The 20678-nt window shown below is 35.8% G+C and overlaps 1 protein-coding gene and 1 long non-coding RNA gene across 5 annotated transcripts in view; one reads left to right on the top strand and one right to left on the bottom strand.

Moving 5' to 3' along the window:
• The window catches only part of LOC138699385 (uncharacterized), a 206452-nt gene that overhangs the window by 17145 nt on the left and 168629 nt on the right, over positions 1-20678 (top strand). The window lies entirely within an intron of this gene.
• The window catches only part of LOC138699418 (uncharacterized), a 69204-nt gene continuing 63620 nt past the window's right edge, over positions 15095-20678 (bottom strand). The window contains exon 3 of the long non-coding RNA XR_011332015.1: positions 15095-15676. This is a non-coding gene — a long non-coding RNA (uncharacterized lncRNA). The remainder of the gene's footprint in view (positions 15677-20678) is intronic.

Raw genomic sequence — 20678 nt, 5'->3', positions numbered from 1 at the left:
ATAATATATTTTGGACAATTTAGGAAACACAGTTTACAAGAACAGATTATTGCTATATAGAAGGGAAGGCCAACCCCAACACTACATGTATGCATGTAGGCTAATTTGTAGCATGTTTCATTCAAGAAGGTGTCATTTAGTGCTGTTAACTTCTTTCCTCCTCTTAAGAAATATGCAGGAGCCGCCACTGACGTGCTTATACGTCTCCTTCTGCTAAAGCGAGCTAACCAGTTAAAACATGGCGGCCGGTAGTACAAGCTAGTACCTCACCCCTTACCGCTTATAGCTTCCTCGGGACGGGTGCTCCGCATTACCGTCATTAAAAAGCCGACGGAACATTACTATCTGGGACCGGTCTGCATAGGAACTCTGTGTACTTGGTCTATCGTTGAATGCTTGGCTTGCCTTTTCGAGAGCCGGGCCCGTTCCTTAAGTTAGGCTTAATTTCAGCCTGCATTGTGCGCCCTATATATGCGCTAATTGTCCGAGTGCGACAGGTGGCATTCCTGACAGGCCATCCTGCGCTCTGACAGAGCCAGATGCCATTAGCAGACGAATAGCCTTATGACCCGGAGCCCCAAGTCCTTTCTATATTGAAGACCAAAGATAGAATCTTTACGTGGCAAACCCCCCCCTCCCCCTCCACAGAACCCCAGACTTCCACAGTGCTTTCAGTGGTGTCTGTGTTACAGTAAACCGTAATACAGTTTCTCGTTGGGCTACTCGTTTGCGTGATGATCCTGTCCAGCACGTTTGTAATATCCGGGCATTTCTGCTTCTGTTCATCAGTCAAGCTGTGAGGGACTCATCTCTCAGAAATTTTTGTCTTCAAATTCTTTGTCAAAATACGGAATACTGAATTTTGTGAAATCCCCGTACTTTTGAAAGTTGCTCACACGTCGTTCAACGATCTTCTTGAAGGACATCGCCACAAGTTTCATACTTTGTTCATGTGTTGATGTTTCCGGCCTTCCTAGTCTTGTATCATCATCTAAGTTGACACGAAAACAAGTAGCCCAACGAGAAACTGTAGTACAGTCCGTTATAAGCTCACCACAAACTCCACTCCACTGTGGATTTTTGCCACATAAAGATTCGATCTTTCATCTTCAATCAACACAGTACTTACCCGAGACACGCGTAGGCTCCATTACTAGCTCTCGTTACCTAAACATAGGATATACTGTGGACGAAACGAACACACGCGCTTCTTCCTCAATCTTTCAACTGAAACTGACGTAATTTTCATTCTTGTTGCGCCATCCACTTCACAGTTCTGCCAACCTGTGCATTATTTATGAAATGACCCTCAGATTCTACAACAATAAAGTCAATTCTATTTTGTCTGTTACCACTATCCTCAATTCAGATTAAGGGAAGACATTTCGGTTAGAGTGAGCTTGGCATATACTGAACCAAGTATCTGAGTCCCTAGACGTTCACTATAAGCGAAGTTGATTGTACTTCCATTCAAATAGATTTTCCTTCCATTCATTGCTTCACCCACACATACAGTAACAAGGGGGATTTACGAGTAACGATTCTGAATTCTTTAGAAAACGTGTGCTATTATATGACCGGAGAAAGTAAAATACATATGGTACTAAAGTCGTTACGAAATGTAGAAATAAGTCTGCATACTCTCATTAATGTATCTTAGGATGTTATTATTCCATTTCCAATTAATATGGAAGTCTATTTTACGTAATACAAAAAAGAGGAAGAAGAACAAAGAAAGGCCTTAGATTTTCTTTGTATTAAACCGCTATTGACTGTGTTATGGTTAGGTTTTGTGGTCACTTTTAATACAGCGACTCTATATTTGAAATGGCATACTGGATTTCCATTTTATATGTTGCCATTTAATGGCCTTATCTGAGACACATCCACCAGCAACTATTGTATAATAGTATTTGTACCGTATCTTGTTAATACAAATGCGAATCAATCCGATATTTGGCTTTAAGTAACGATTTTCCTAGTTATTCTATGATCTAAGAAATCACTAAAACGCAGATCAGATTGGCCTATTCCGAGATTTGAACTCGGTAGTTCCCGAATACTAGTCCAGTGTCTTATCATCGAGCCACCTCGCTCGGTGTGTGTATATTTTATCTTCAGTATTTTGGCAAGAATTTCCTTCTGTTAGATTAACCCTTTCTCTTGTTTTTGTACCAGGATACTAGAACAGCTTATCTTTCCTTGATTAATGATAATGACGCTGAGTGTTACTGTTCTTTTGTGTCTGTATTTGTTGTGTATATTTTTACTTTTATAATTTTTGTGTCATTCCTTATTTCTAATGGTGTGGAAGAGAAAGCCTGATGGCCTTAACTCTTACTTACTTACAAATGACTTTTAGAGAACCCGGAGGTTCATTCCCGCCCTCACATAAGTCCGCTATCGGTCCCTATCCTGAGAAACATTAATTCAGTCTCTACAATCATAGCTCACCTCCCCCAAATCCATTTTAATAGTTTTCTTTCATTTACGTCTCGACTTCCCGAAAGATCTCTTTCCTTCCGACCTTCCAACTAACACTATATGCATTTATGGATTCGCTCATAATTGCTACATGCCCTGCCCACTCAAACGTCTGGATTTAATGTTCCTAATTATGTCAGGTGAAGAATACAATGCGTGCAGTTCTGCGTTGTGTAACTTTCTCCGTTCTCCTGTAACTTCATCCCTCTTAGCCCCAAATATTTTCCTAAGCACCTTATTCTCAAACACCCTTATCCTCTGTTCTTCTCTCAAAGTAAGAGTCCAAGTTTCTCAACCATACAGAACAACTGGTAATATAACTTAACTGTTTTATAAATTCTAACTTTCAGCTTTTTTGAGAGCAGACTGGATGACAAAAGCTTCTCAACCGAATAATAACAGACATTTCCCATATTTATTCTGCGTTTAATTTCTTCCCAAGTTTCATTTATATTTGTTACTCTTGCTTCAAGATATTTGAAATTTTCCACCTTTTCAAGCGATGAATTTCCAATTTTTACTACCAGTGTAAACAAACAAACAAACGAACAAACAAACAAAGAAAATTTATTACAATTCGTGTGAATCACACCCGGATAATTTGACTCTTTGATACTGAACATGTACAAAACTGGCCAATAGTTTAGAGGAGAAATCGTTGTACATAAATAGAGACAGACAGACAAACGACAAGTCCTGAACTATTTTTTTTCGGTAACTGAAGCTGAAAACATTATTTCCATGTAAATCCAGGGATACATTTTTTACAGGATCACATTACTTTGTCCTTTCATTTTGTGCAACGAGAAAGTGAAAATGCACCAATGAACCAAGCTTACTCATCTCGAGAGGAATATGAATTCTATACATAGGTACTCAATTTATTTGTTAAAAATACAACTAAAACCCAAAATTTTATGATTCTGCGTGTAATACATGGCAGCAGAATTTGAGCAATTAGTAAACGAGGATTGATATGCACTAAAATCTGTCAAAATATGCATGCAACTGTACACTTTAAAAACCTTGCAAATATGCACTAAATTTAAAAAATAAGCTCAGTATGGAACGTTTAGTGCGCTTTTGATAAGATATTAAGATAACCGCTAATTATTCTTTTGTTTTCATAAAATTCTGATAAATTATCAAATAGTTTTACTTGTGCTAATGCAGCTGCTTATGACGTAATTCAAGTGACAATAAACTGTACGATTTTTTTTCTCTGTTGAAGAAACGCCTTTTTCTATGCTGAAAATGAACGTTCAACATCACAGGTTGTGACTGGGCCAAACTTAAGCAGAGGATCATTTGTAAGATCCCCAGTACTTAGCCCAGAGTTCATCTGCCCCTTCAACACAGATGCCATTTTCTGCAAATAACTTACAGTAGACCACTATCATTCTGGCACACTATTATAATTTTTTTTTGGAGAATTACTCAATAAGTAGTCCTTTCAGCCACTCCTCTGCATCAACTACCGCCAAGGAATCAAAGAGAGACAAATTCCTGGTGTCCAGTTTTTCAGTGACTTAGGTAGAAACCAGTAGTGTGCTGCTAGGAACTTTAGGTTCTCTTGCAGACCAGTCTTCTTAAGAACCTCTTGCAATTTTTAACACATAGTGCTTATTCTGTACAGAAGGACCCCACAGCCTAGAAAATAAATATTGTAATCTTCAAGGAAACATCCTAGTTTGCTGATATATAAATTTGTTAAGTCAAATATAAAAATATGGATCTATTATTAATTGGATTACATTTTGGTGGCAAATATACATAAATTTCGAATTAAATACGAAGAGTACGGGGTAAAAACCAGATAAGTCACGTTTCATTGTTTTTACAGGAGAACAATTTAAAAGTTTCAAGGCTCAATATATTCTAATGTCTTTGCTTTACCATTTCTCAAATTTCTTTGGACTAATGAGGTTGTTATTCTGTACAGTTAAACTGCACAAATCTACACTACCTGAGATATTACATTGCATCTAAAACAGAAAGTCGATAATTTTGGACTTATGAAGTTTTTCTCTGTCCTCTTCATATAAGTTTTGCTTACCTCCTTGATTTCATGAAAGTGCTGCGAATAAAACGAGCTGCTTCTAGCCTGGTGACATTGACATCTGTTGGCAGAGGTACACTGACGTTCAAAGATATTTGACTTAGGTAACAGTATTATTGGGACGGTTAAAAAGATGTAGATTAAGTATAAATTATTCTCATAATTGACAATATCAACGGTTTCCCGTTAAACAGTGTTTTTTACAATCATTAGAAGGAGATGAAATGTTGAATTCTGTAATGCGGGTGTATGTTTATGCACTATTGGCGATACTGTCTAGTCTACTATCTTCACTATCTATTTATAGAGTAATTAACTAAAGAAGCCACACATTATCGATCATTATCGATTAGTAGAGGTCAAATATCTCTGAACGCCAATGTACATTGGTGCAAGCACCTCTGTATTTTGATATTCTTGCAGGGGACCTCAGGTAAATTTTCTTTAAAAGTGATATCAGCGAATTAGCCTAATATCACCGAAAATACTTGTGATTTCTTCTGCAACACAATGCAGCGCATGAGTCATGTAGGGATTGGCTCAAACCAAGCGCATTAAGAACCAGATATACTGGAATGTTTGCCATCTCCATGAGTTTCCAATTCCTTGACGTGATTACGACAATATCCCTCTCACTTCAGGAACTTTTTAAAGTTTCATAATAAAATGTTAGGATAACGTGAAAAAAACGACAAAATAGACAATTATGTGCATTTTCACCAAAACTGTTGAAATATGCACAATATGCAAAATAAAATTGGTCTGTTTCAATTATAGGGTAAATTAGGGTCTTTTGGACAGTCGGGCATGTTGGACAATTTGTACTTTAACGTGTTACCTAGCCACTTGTGGGCACCACATTCTGCTAGAAGTCAATGACGGAAGTAGCCCCACTCGTGGCTACTTCCGTCATTGACTTCTAGCAGAATGTGGTGCCCACAAGTGGCTAGGTAACACGTTAAAGTACAAATTGTCCAACATGCCCGACTGTCCAACAGACTCTAATTTACCCTATTCTTCGTTCGAAATGCAAAGATGTAAGTACTTCTTAAATATGACGTATCAATAAAAACAGATATTTTCATGCAAATTCTCGGTCTGGCAATTATATTCATCGACTGTTCCTATATTAAATGTACTTTGTGTGATTGCTTCTCTCCCACCGGGAAGTGTCTTCTTCAAGGTAAGAAGTCTTTATAATTTGTGAGCGATAAAGCAGCCAGTCTCCAAGGCGAGTGAAAGGCAGAATTGTTGTGCAAAGGCTTCTTACTCATTTTCGTTTCACGTACTCTCACGTTCAAGAAAAAATTGGGTTCCGGAAATCTTAGGTATTCTATTCGTGCTAGTAGAGTAAGTTTGCTTATATCGCTCCACTTTAGCATTTATAATTTTTATTGAACAATACAATTTTTATTTTCTGCATTCCTTTACAGAAATACATTCCCCGAACATTTATCTTTCATGTAAAAAAGAATCCTTGAATTTGATTTAATATTTTTGAAGTAGAATGACATTTTCGAAACACTTGTCAGTGGTGCCATTTAGGCAATTAGTTTCCTAAATAGCATCTGCGGTTTCTTAAATCGCACCTCTTTAACTGCTGGGAACAGGATGAAGGAAAGCTTTTAATATTGAACATATTGAACAGTATTTAATACTAATAATGTATTAAATGCAAATTACAAGTTTATTGAAATTAATGAAAGAGAGTAACGCATCTTCAAATGAAATTGAAAAAATAGAGCGTAAATTACCTAACATTTAAACTTTCTGAATGCGTTTTTTATTGTTAAACATTTGTCATGTGCTTCACCAGGCAGTTCAGACTGTAAACTGCGCCATCTTTTCTTCACGATTATCTCGAACCCACCTAAGAACTGCTTCATGATTTAGCTGTCTGAAATGGTTTGAAGATAGAAACATCTAAAGGCTGGGCCTCTGAGTATTATGACGAGGAAGCTGAAATAGGAGCACATCATTTTCCCGAGATAATCTAACTTCTAAATTTTTGGAATGGTTCGTATAGGTGGACATACAGAAGCAGCACTTTTTTTCTATGGCAGGTTTGAGTGGCAAATAAAATGCTTGAGCTATTCGACAAATAGTTCACTGTTGATGTAACCTGAATCAGAGCAAACAAATAACGATCCTGGAAGAACACCAGCTGATAATGTAGGATGCACTGTTTGACGTTTAAAAATTTTCATATGTGGCACAAAATATCTGGTGCGCTTGTACAACGCACACTTGTTGTATTATCGCCCCTTTCACCACTTGATATTGCACCCACCTGGTGCATTCCTCGTTCAGTTAAAATTTTTGGGCCTTCTTTTGTACGGCTAGAATTGCTACAGTGCCTCATATCGCACCGGTGCGAATTAGGCACCTACAAAGTGGTGCGAATTAAGAAACTACGTCATAAGTTATTATTTCCTTCATTCTAGCCTATAATCACCACATGTTCGAAAGTCGTACTAAGTTAAATGTTCTTTAATATTTCTTTTAACCTATAACATCTTAAGATTGTGGATTCCTTTGCATACAAATCCGTTATTTAGTTACAAAATGTTAGCTAAATATACATCCACCGGAGCGATTATATTAAATACTCTATCGCCACGTTGCTAGCACAAAGAAGTGGCAGAAATCAAGTGACATGGTGGAAGTTCATATGGTAGATTGTAACAATACCACTAGATGCTACACTACTACTGTAAACTTGTTTTAAACCAGCAGTGGTGCCATTTAGGAAGCGGTGCGATTTATGCTACTCTACCCTAAGGTTCGCACTCCTGCCGGGATATGGATTAAAAAGAATGGATGGGGGGGGGGGGTTGGGAATCAGGTCTATTCACTGCACACAAATTGCACTAAAATGCTAAAAGTAAATATTAAAAATTAAATAAATAGGCACTAATAAACTACCTTAAAAGCAATAATCAAATTTTAATTACAGTGTTCGTAATACTCTTCATTAAAATAGATATTACAACAATATGTTAAACATACATTTCTATAACCTCTAAGTTAGTATCTCTTAAACTGATCTATAAAACCAGATTGCTCCATGGACTGCATTCAATTTAACCCCACTCATGGAGAGGGCAGTTCTGATATTTTGAATGGAATTATGTTCTTTTTTATTCTAGCGCTCCTCAACAAATCGGCTGACTTTTGTTTAAATTGTTTTTTTCCTAAAATGAAGTTACAGCATATTTGAAATGAAGTATATAGTAGATAAATATATTTAATAAATAATAATTAATTAACTAAGTTTTTACTTTGTATCAATTTATTAAGTACTCAAGTTAACCACAATTAACATCTAAGCACTCAGTAATTCTTTTGTGAAGGCTTCTTCTAACATTTATCAAGGTACAGGGAGTAATAATGTCAGATCTTAACGTATACGTTCTTTCATATTTCCTTTGGTGGTAAGTACTGTAGATATGACTTTTTCTTTTACATATCCCCATAAAAAGTAATGCCAGATGAGCGGGTGGACCATGTGACAGGTTCAGGATGTCCAATCCATTTATCCCCGAAACTATCCTTTGAAGACTTCAGATGCTAGTTGATAATTTCTCCTGAATTCACTTTGTATTGAACGCATATTTACTTTTACGTCAACCTTGGTATATTCTTCTGTCTGTAAGAGCTCTACAATTAACATTACCATATATTTTTAAGATATTAGGTGGATTTGACTGACGTTGTTTTAACAAATACCGATTCTTTGGTATTTGCTCCATTAGTTATGCTTCTGGTCTTATAACAAAAGATTAAAATCCAAAATTGAATAACTGATCTTTCCTATGACGTTCTTTAACACGTTGAAATTTTGGCTTTGATCCTCATTACCTGTCGGGTAAGAACCAGAACGAGAAACAAAGACATTTCTGGTGCTTGCGTAGCAGATAAGATCAACCTCGATGATGCAGCGTCCCCCCCCCCCCGAACTTTAAACTAGTTAGAAGTGACTTCGCACTTTCTCATAATTCCTATGATAGACATTTGTAAGATAATTATGTGTTAACGTAAATGAAGCGTTTTGAAAGAAACACCGACCTTCTCCAACAAGCTTCTTAACAAGTAGAAGCACGTCATCCTGTGGAGTATCTTCTGACAAGGGATGCATCGACTTAACAAAATAATTCGCAAGCTAAAAATGATTCACTTTCCCTAAACCACCATAGCTTATCAAATCCTTTCACTTGTACATCATCGTTCTCGCGTACGTTATCGGTAGTTTATCTATTAATCCCTTTCGGGGAAGAGGCACAGGCTGGGGACTGCCCTCGTGCATAGGCCGCTTGGGTGAGTCCAATCGGTATTCAAAACTCTGATTTGGCTCATCGATACCAAGGTTTTGCCGCCATTATCCTCTGCCGAATTCCACTGAAGATCTTCACATTGTTATTATTTACATTTTGTTCGCAGATTGAATGCATCTGTAACGATTTTTCACAGTGATTTTCCAAGAATTTCTTCAGTTTGGTCATTTCATTTTTGATAAGAATGTTTGTACATAAAAATGCGTCGTATAGTTCTTCATAAAACAGAAGTCATTTCATGAAGTTTGTTCCAGTAGCGCCTCCGTGAGTTTTGTTGCGTCTCAGAAACATTGAAAAGCATTGACTTGTTGCTTTACGGAGAAGAAAAAATTGTTTATTTAACGACGCTCGCAACTGCAGAGGTTATATCAGCGTCGCAGGTGTGCCGGAATTTTGTCCCGCAGGAGTTCTTTTACATGCCAATAAATCTACTGACATGAGCCTGTCGCATTTAAACACACTTAAATGCCATCAACCTAGGCCGGGATCGAACCCGCAACCTCGAGTACAGAAGGCCAGCGCTATACCGACTGCGCTACCGAGGCCGACCCTTACGGAGGACTTCGAAAATGATTTACACCATTCATTTCACAGAAAATAAAATCGTTCGATCTATGTTGAAGACTTTTCATAACATTGCAATACTTATGCTGGGTTGCAAGAAACCTGTTCCATAAATTGCTATTCTCTCGTTAAGTAACGGACCTTTAAACTATTCCAGTCTTTAAAGTATAGATCATTGCAAATGTGATATTCAACGATCTGTTAGCTATTCCATCTTCAAACAGAAAAGATTCAAAACGACAGAGCCTTCGTAGCCGGCGCTAATAATTTGCTTATTATACGTGCATGTCGCTATGGTACTATTGTGCTTTTGGATAGTCATTGTTTTCAAACTTTGCACAAGACAGGCATCAAATACTGACCCAGGCCAACATGCAACGATTCTTAGTACAGATTGATAGAGAAGTAACCCTTCCTGTTTCGGTACATCTCATTCAAGTGTCCACTAGGACTTTGAATTTTCATATGGCTACAGTCTATGCACCAATAACGTTGGAAAAATTGCAAATTAAGAAGAAATCCTGTTTTACTGTTTGTACAGAATTTCCTTGAGGCATAGTAATGTATTGTTCTCTCATTCTTGCAATGCAGTCACACATCTTATTATTCTACAAACTGTAGATTTATAAACATGAATATGATCCACTATCACATTCTGAAATGATCCTATTGCGTAATAGTGCAAGGCAATTTACTGCATGCGATTTGTTTTCCAATATAACGCCCAATTTCATGCAAGAGAGCCTGAATATGTCTTTCGATAATCTAAATCTAACCTTAAAATCAATATTATCGTATTCTTCTAGAGGATTCGATCTATCTCTCAGTATTCTTGGTCTTGGTAGTTGTTGTACCATATCAAACATAACCTCTACGTCAAACGATTCTATAATAGTAATAAAATTGTTTTATTCACAAAACTTTTCCTATACACACATGAATCTCGAGTTCACTGTGATATGGTATATTACATTTCACTTATTTACTTCTGATGATAATATATCCACGAAATTACTTAATACTGTCAGATACAAAAACAAGAAATATATGTACAATATGGCGGCTAACAATTCATTAGCAGTTTACAGCTCCGATTTTCGACCTATAGTTTACAGAGTGCTTTAACGAACCAGTAGCTTTAAAGGTCGTTTTTGCAACGCTTACTGACGCTAAATGAACAATTATAGGACCAATAGTGTTTAACAAACTCATAAATGCTTTCTTGCAACCCAGCATTACTGTTTCAGTTAGGCTATAATGTAATTGCCACATGCTTTGTTAAATTAGGCCGTAATGCTGGTTTAAACACGAAATAGAACACAGCTGAATAACTTCAGAACTCTTGTTATAAGTGCCGAATAATGAATTTCTCTACTGAAGTGACCACAGCTTTTGATTAAAGATCCCAGATAATGAAAACTCTAGATTCTACGTTGTTAATGGTCAGATCGAGTCTATTATTTAGATGAGGAAATGAAAATTTACGGGCAATAGAGAGCATTAAGACGTCAAAATAAGTAAAGGAGCAACATTCAATAGTGCGGAAAAGTACGTGTCTGAAATATTAAGAGGCGTAAAATTGTACATTGTTATGGTTCAATATTTGCATGGACTTAAACGTGGGTTGAGAATGTTTGGTCCATGCGCCGTGTTAGAAATATAAGAATACTCAACTATACTGTTTTCGCTGTAAGAAAAATCCTAATGTAAACATAAGCACGTTGCTGTCATACCCGTGATTGGGTCCCAGTCGAAACACTCACATGACGTAGGAAAATATAGTTCGTATTGAGAAACCATAATCTTGTATTATTTTAAAATAAAAAAATTAATTCTAGTTCCTAAATGTGATGAAACATATAACTTCACTCATATGCAAAACACTATGTAAAAGAAAAGTTACATTTATATTTTGTTATGTACTACGAACGCGGATGAATACCGACAGTAATACCGAGTAGTCTGTTCTTGTAACAAGCTGGCGTTCACGTAAGCACATGGTACTGAAGTATGGCTTCTGCATCCTCGGCGTGTGTAGTTATTAATCATAATAGTGGAAACCCTCTCAAAAGCGGAGAAAAGCAAATAGTCTTAAATGTATATAATAAGTTAAGTGAGTTGAATCCAACGTTATCTATTCAGAGCAAGTCAATCAGATCGCATGGTCCAGCTGGAAGGGATAACTGACGCTGTTGTGGACCGTCTCGTCATAAATCCTGCCGACGATAGTTCTGACGCCTCCGATTGGAAGGAATAACTCCTTTGTCCGGCAGCGATTGACCTTATATCTAAGTTTAAAATAATTGAATTACAGTAATTATAAAGTAAATGTTTTCTAAGCAAACGAATACATAGTAGTGAGGTTAGGCCTACTTGACGAGTAACGGGAAATGTTCAACATGAAACAGAATGTACAACAGTAGGCGGAAACACGTACTGAGAATCTATGGCGCCAAACAGCGGCCAATGATGCCTCACTTCAATCACTGCTATTGTTTACATTAGGATTTTTCTTACAGCGAAAAGATTATACGTATCAACTCTATCATCATAGAAAACAAGGAAAGGGCAACTGTCTATTGAACTCTTTATCAAGAGCTGATATTCTGAACAGACTGGAGAATAGCTATTTGTAACTCATGTAACACGCAAGTTCCTCTTTCCTTGCCTTCCATACGTTGTTCCAATTAAACTATGGCACTGTGCAAAAAATCCAAACAATTTCCCACCACTGCACTGTGTACATTAATAACAATAATACCTCTAAAAATATAAAAACATAGAAAGCGATTAAAAAGTTTTATGAATAATACAAAAATATATTATAGTTACCAAAACATGCAAAGAATGTCTTATGAAGGAAAAAGAAAGAATTAAAAAATTTTGCACTACCAAATGCATAAAAAAATTCACTCTGTCACAAAGAATGTAATACTAATGCAGCTATGATTCTGCCTTACAAAAATATGACATTTCACTAAAAACCTTAATTCTTAATTATTATTATTGATTAATGTTATGACAGTGTTAATAAAAATTACCTGGCTGACTAGTTTCGACGTGGGCCCGTCGTTGTCCGAAGTCTAGTGAAGTCTAGCGCTATCTTCTGGTTTTCTGTTGTGATGGGGGTGTATTCATGATTGTGTCGAAAAGGGTGTGTGTTTTGAAATTCAGTTGAGTGTTCAGTACGTATTGTGGATGTACTTTTGTATGTAAATTTCATATTGTTCTAGAGGTCAAGTTTCTGGTTTTTTGGCTGGATGTGTAGTATTTTCATGTTAGTGTCTATGTTGCTGTAGTTATGATTGGAGTTTGTGATGTGTTCTGCGTAGGTTGGATTCTTGTGTGGTTTGGCTATGGCTGTGATATGTACCTTGTAACGTGTTGAAATGATCTTCCAGTCTGTCCAATGTAGAAGTCGTTGCAACTATTGCATAATACCAGCAAGTGGCTCTCACTGTGTATATACTGTATACACTCACAGGATGGACCTAAGGGTACGATGAGATAAAACAGTTTACGAATATCAATTTAATAGCTCTAGGATTAATTTTACCATGCTAGTATATTTTACAGAAAAATACAAAGAAAATTTGTGACACGTCGACGCTGCACCTCCAAAATCTGTTATGTGCATTTAAGCATTTTCCAAGAGAAAGAAAAAAACACTATCACTTCAAATTCCCTTGATTTTCAAATTGCTTTCAATTATTATCTATTACATTCATTAATTTTAAATATTTATATTATGTAATATTACCGCATTTACAATAAATTAACAATATATTATATATTCATAGGATGTAAAAAAATTAAATCATTTACAAAGTGTGATTGTTTTAAACTAAAAACAATTTTAATTTTTTTAACACGTTTTAATTTTAACGAAAGGTATTTATGCTCATTAAGTAATTGTTGAAATCATTAATTTTAAGTACGAGTATTTCCATTACAGTCATTGTCAATCACTGATGATGGGGAGGCAGTATCCCCGAAACATGTTTGATTAAAGAAGTAACTGTTACAATTATTTATTACATTTTAAACATATTTTAAGAATTTTTAATTAATGAACACTGTTAAATAGTGACCGCACCACGTATTTATTGTTAATAACTAAAGAGTTGTCTGACAACGCTCAGATTTTCTTGTGCAATCTTGTAACACATTTACTGAATATTCCTTTAGGAACAGATTGTAAAGCAGCAGTGATTAATAAAAAAAGCTACTTTCGGTATAATTTCATAATTCTTCATAATATAATGATTGAAATTATGCCGAAAGTAGCATTGAAATAAAAAAAAATTAAAAGCTATAATGCTTTTTCCTTTCCTCTGAAAAATAGATAAAGCGGATTTCAGAGTCGCAGCGACGATATATATTATTTCTTTATTAAATTGAAATATCAGCATGGCCTTCGTGGAATTTCCTCAAAAACGTTCTCATTGAATGTTAATGATTTATTTATTCATGTGATTTACTATTTTATTGCACATTAAAAGCACTTCATCACGTTATTATTTCGTACAGAAGTAAACTTTTATCCCATTAATAGTATAAAGTCCACACCTGTGGAGTAACGGTCAGCACGTCTGGCCGCGAAACCAGGTGGTTCGGATTCGATTCCCGGTGAGGGCAAGTTACCTGGTTGAGGTTTTTTCCGGGGTTTTCCCTCAACCCAATATGAGCAAATGCTGGGTAACTTTCGGTGTTGGACCCCGGACTCATTTCACCGGCATTCTCACCTTCATCTCATTCAGACGCTAAATAACCAAAGATGTTGATAAAGCGTCGTAAAATAACCTACTAAAATAAAAAAAATAATATAAAACATCCATACAGTTCCGGACTTTTCATTATACACAATTTCAATCTACAGCATTCAACTATTTTTAATACACAGTTGTCTCCAGTCAAATTGCGTTATCTGTAGTAGCGTTTCACGAATTTTAGATTACCCTTGTCGTAGAATCCGTCCCGTGTGATTTGAGTCATATATGAATGCTGATTGGTCCTCCTTAACATTTTTAATGTCTGTTAATACACCTCTACATTGATAGTGGTTCTTCGTCCCATGAAATCCACAGGCAGTACTTTTCTGGTTCCAAAACACAGTGACTATGAGTTGGTTGCGAAAGAACGTTTAGCGGCACTTCCTTGTTTTGTTTTTGAGTGAATATGGCTGCATTCAGTTGCCTGATTTTTTTTTCTATGAGTAGGCTCCACAAATATACACTTCTCAAAGTTGATAATGGATTTCAACTGCTTTAAAGTCCTTTTGCTAGGAGATAAATTTATTACTGACCGCACGTCACATGCAATATCACAATATCTGTGGCATACATTTGTTTTAATATCATTTAGGCCTATGTGGCTCCAACGCTAAATGTAATGCCATTTTTTACAGTTTCTCATGAATTTAAACTTTGAACATGTGCAGGCTATATATTTTTATTTTATTGGGTTATTTTACGACGCTGTGTCAACATCTAGGTTATTTAGCGTCTGAATGAAATTAAGGTCATAATGCCGGTGAAATGAGTCCGGGGTTCAGCACCGAAAGTTACTAAGCATTTTCTCGTATTGGGTTGGGGGAAAATCCCGGAAAAAACCTCAACCAGGTAACTTGCCCCGACCGGGATTCGAACCCGGGCCACCTGGTTTCGCGGCCAGACGATCTGACCGTTACTCCACAGGTGTGGACAAGTATATATCATAATATCAAGTTTCATAATAACAGTTTAGGGAAAAAAGTAATAAAAATACCATCAGGATGCACAACATATCGCAAAATCTCATTTCACCAAAAATTCACATCATCTTTTGACTTGGAACCACGGATTTGATATCCTTCTATTTTTGTATTTAATTATTCTATTCCTGAATAAACCCCGTCCCTTAATTTTATATTTGATAAAGTAGAGATTATACCTTAATTATTATCCCAATTCAAAATTCTAGTGATTGTATTTTGCTTTTATTTTCTTTTTAAGTCCAATATCCTGAGCTATGTAAAATTGTGAAGAATGTTATTACATTATAAAACTAAGTTTTGTTTATCTTCTAGTTGCTCTTGCTATCATGCCACACATATTGTACTTCGAAAAAGTACAGTGTCAAAATTTAAAGTGATTTTGAATTGCACCATACATTTTGAAAGGTACTGTAAAGTAACCAAGGGCGCCACTATCTTCACTTGACTGCAGCTCGCTGCGTTCTGAGTCATACTGCATTTCTGCAAAAAAGAAATGGCGTCATTACACATGAGGATGGAAGTTACTTTCCGGATAGCACTCGTATGTTCGCATGGTTTACACTTTGTGATATTAGCCTCAGTAGTGAATTAATCCTTGCCAACTTGAATTTAAGATGCCGCTGAGCATTGCAGCGAATGAAATCATCACTTTCCCCCCCTTGCTGAAGTCCTCCAAGCTCTTCATGCGCGCGAGAAAATGCAGCTCTCGATCAGCTCCGACGTGAGTTGATGATCACTGGGCAGCTAGAGCTACAGCGGATTTATAATCGGGAGAGTTCAGTTGGAATGTACAGTATTTTATTGCCATTTTCTAGAACGTGATGAAACTTTCAATTTTGATACCGCTTTCGAAATACAGTATGTGTGTATGATATCGAGAACAACTAAAAGATAAGCAAAACACATTTTTATAACATAATGGCGTTCTTTACAATTTTGCATGGATTAGAAAAATGCACTTGAAACGAAAATGAACGCGAAATACAGACACCAGAAATTAATATTTGGATAATAATTAAGGTATAGTTTCAACATGGATGAAGATAAATGCAAATAAGACGGAGTCTATGGTTAACTGAAGAAAAATAAAGAAGGTAAACTTGCGAATTCTAAATAAGGCAGTAGAGCAAGTGGACAGCTTCAAATACTTTATATGTACTATAAGCAGTAACATGAGCTGCTACCAGGAAGTCAAGAAGAGGACAGCAATGTCAAAGGAAGCTTTTAATAGAAAAAGGAGCATCTTCTTCGGATCTCTGGAAAAATAACTAAGGAAGAGTCTAGTGAAGTACTTTGTGTGGAGTGTGGAATTGGATAAGCATAATTATGGATATTATGACGAAGTGAAACGAATCTAATAGAAGCATTTGAAATGTGGATATGAAGAAGAATGGAGCATGTGAAATGGACAGACAGAATAAGAAATGAAACTGTGTTGGAAAGAGTGGGTGAAGAAATAATGATGCTGAAACTAATCAGAAAGATAAAAAATAATTGGTTAGGTCACTGGTTGAGAAAAAAACTGCTTACTGAAGGATGCACTGAAAGAAATGGTGAACGGAAAAAAACGTTAAGGGCAGAAGAATATATCAGATGATATTCAACATTAAGATACATTGATCATACGTGGGGAGGAAGACGGAAAATAGGAAAGAATGGAGAATGCTATGTTTGCAGTGAAAGACCTACCCTTGTGCAGAACACTATGAAAAAGTCTCAACTTGATCGAATACAAAATCAAGGGACATGATTTAATCAGAAGTAGAAAAATTAAATGAATAAATAGGAGGCTATCAAATCTGAGGTTCCAAGGCAAAAAGTGATAGGCTGTCAATTTTTGACGCAAATGAGATTTTGCGATATGTTGTTCATCCTGATGGTATTTTTATTTTGGCAAAAGATTACACACATATTTCTACTACTTTTCTCTCTAACCCGTTGTTTTGAAACTTAATATAATGTTTTTATATGTAAGTTCAAACTTAAAATTCTCACTCCTGAAAAGCTGTAAAAAAATAACATTACATTTTTTTTTGAGCCACAGAAATGATATAAAAACAAATGGATGCCAGAGATTCTTAAGAAAGTTATAAATACTTACTTATTTAAGAAAGACGTACATATAATATGAAAAATTAACACTTTAATATATTATACAGCTCTTTTCATACTGTAATTTCAACGTAATAAAATCATAGATATTTTTACTTTAAAACACATTCAATGTGGAGCATCTTTTCAAAACGTATTTAGTGACGAAATATAAATTTTACAGGAAAGCATAGAATTAATTTACCTTCAAACTATAACACACATGTTAAATAATTATGCAAATGGAACTGGAAACACTATTATGAACACAGCAATCCTAGTCAAATACATTGACTGGAAGTTTGGCTGTAATTTTTACTTTTGAATTTGCACTTAATACATTGTGAATCAAAAAGATAAACATAATATATTTTGATCCAGTGTGTATATTTATTTAGAATACACGTAAATTATGTTTATAGATTGTAAATGATATGACAAGTTCGGGTGGTAAAGATCCTTATTGAATATGTGAATAATAATAATAATAATAATAATAATAATAATAATAATAATAATAATAATAATAATAATAATAATAATAATAATAATAATAAAATAATAATATAATAATAATACTAATAATAATAATAATAATAATAATAATAATAATAATAATAGAATATATACATAACTTCAAAAATAAAATGATTACTACTATAAGCGTAAAAATACATTTTTGAATCATGACACATCCTGAAACGAAGAGCTGATATACAAATCAAGTTAAATCCACTTTTACTGTCTTTTAGAAAAGCTAAAAAAACTATTACATAGTAACTATGCATCAATCATTTTTGTAACGTGGCTAAACAAAATCTCGATGAAAATGTTACAAAAATAATAAATTTCACTATTCTGAAAAAAACAAATGAAGAACAAATCTACATTTTACACTTTCACTGACAATTCTTCAATATCAGCACAGTTGCACTCTTCATTAGGTGCAGAATCTTTATGCTGAGTGTGAGATGCAACTATAGTGTTGTGTAGAACTGAAGTGTAGGATATGCTGTTCACTTTTCACCGAAGAGTCTCTGGAGTAGGTCATGGATGTCCCGGAGCTTCAACTGAGAAATACTTCCGGATGGATTTTTGGCTGGAGGCTTTGTGCTGATATGCATCATTGTTCGTTTGAGAAGGGATAAAAAGTCAACATTGTTGGAATGGTAATATTCTTCACTGCACACAGTGATTCTGCGCACATTTGCTTGTTATGCCTTTGTATTATAATCCTTTCAGCAAACTGAATATGTTACAGCTTCTTGTAATTTTGGGATCTGAACTTCCGGTCGCAGATTTCTCAATCTCGTGGATACACAAATACGTCAACACAGTGTTTTTTTTTTTTTTTTGTAGATTTCATGGTACTCCTCAGGTTGTAGAATGGTGTCCTTAGTTCTTAAGCTCTGCTGAATTCTACCAAACAATCTATCACATGAAAGAAAGCTGTGACCTCTAACTGGTAAAAGCATGGTGACACTATGGATGTCAACTGGAGAACCAAAATGCCAACTTTGTACCATTGTCAAAACGATGTCAGTCTTATTTTGGCCTCCACAGCCATCACTAGCTAGCAAAATATGTTTTACTTCATCGAAAGTTTCATTTTTTGTAACAGCATTCTCTAGGTTATAATGTACAGTACAGCACTTCCAATTTCGTCGGCTCCTCGGTCTGCTTGACTTTCTAACCAAGTATAGGAGTAAAATTTATTGTTCGAGATGTTACACACAACAAAATTGTACAGTCTCAACTGCCGAGCATAAAACTCTTCTTCTAGGGGTAGTTTTGGTAGCACTTGACTCTGCTATAGATCATACACTAATGCTCTTTAATTCAGAAGGTAGGTAAACTGTGACACTTCTACCCCTTCCATAATTACTTTCTCTTCCCTTAAGCTGTTTAATGAATTCCATGTTTGCGTGCATTTTATCGATATTTTTGTCTCTCACACGATCGCCTCCTCTGCCTTCTGTGGGAGAAGTGCTACGAACGAAGTATTGTTGTAACACACCTGTTATTCTTGTATTTCCAATTGGTTTATAATAGCAGCTTGGAAAGCGCTTCGACAAACACGTAACCGCCCCTGTTGTCCTGTTATGTAGAATGCAGCTGATTGTGGCCTATTACGTTTAGGATTGGAAGCTCGCTTTCTTGCAGCTGGAGTTACTTTAACGTGAAGCAAGAAATGTTTATGTTGATCTATATTTTCAAATAATCCTTCACGAAATCTTAGAATGTCAGTCTGATGCAGCTTTGAACACGAAAAACAGAATTGTTTTTTCTTCCAAGTTCATGTGTAGAGCCCGATCGCAAACTCTGGCACCTGCGCGAAAGACGAATTAGCATACACTTATATGGACTCGCCCAAGAGTCTTGATGGGGTGGTGGGGGGTGTTTCAACAGTACGCTCTATGAGTAAGCAGTCGCCCGCAAACACAGAACCCCCCACTCCGAAGCCTCAGAAAGAAGCTCGCGCTTGTTGGTGCCACGACTTTGCGATCGGGCTGTACATGGTTCTTTACACATACGTTTTCTACCATATGGATCAAAGTAACGATTCCTCTTCAAAGTAGCGCGTTTTTAAACTCCTCATTTACATTTACGTGATCCTCTATTTACTTCTCCAACTGTCAAATGTCATCTTCAATGATATTATTGCTTTGATTAATTATCAATACGCACATTAACTTGATCTGCCATTTTTATATACTGAAGGATGTTCAGCCTGATAAACTTGATCAGTGAGAGTAGCTTCAATTAATAAAAAAGTTTCTTTAAATATTTCGTTATTCAATCTTCAATTACTAGATACAGAGTGATTTATATAGAACTGACACATTTCTTTCTTTAATTATTCCGTTGGAAATTCATTCAATGACCCAATTTTAGCACCAAATTAAACAGAATGTTCTGGAGTTTCGATTCCTTGTCACTAGATGCGCAGATGTTTATGTTTTATTCCTATTGTTGGCAGCACTGACCCAATTTTAGCACCAAATTAAGCAGAATGTTCTGGAATTTCGATTCCTTGCCACTAGATGCGCAGATGTTTATGCTTTATTCCTATTGTTGGCAGCACTAGATGCGCAGATGTTTATGTTTTATTCCTATTGTTGGCAGCTGTTTTCGACATTTTGTGTCAACGTAAAAATGCTGTACACATTAAATCAACGACTCTTCCTTGTGAAGCAATACTGGATTACGAATTCAATTACAGCTACTCAAAGAGTATACCAGAGAGAATTTGGTGTTCGCAATCCTCCCAAAAGAAACACAATACTGGGACTGGTAAACAAATTGGAAACAACTGGATCTCTGGTGAGTGAAAAGGGCAAGCATCGTTCATCTAGGCTTCCCACGGTTGTTGGTGACGTAAGAGCACGAC

This window comes from Periplaneta americana, chromosome 1, assembly GCF_040183065.1.
Source record: "Periplaneta americana isolate PAMFEO1 chromosome 1, P.americana_PAMFEO1_priV1, whole genome shotgun sequence".
Lineage (NCBI taxonomy): Eukaryota > Metazoa > Arthropoda > Insecta > Blattodea > Blattidae > Periplaneta > Periplaneta americana.
This window is presented reverse-complemented; position numbering and strand designations above follow the sequence as displayed.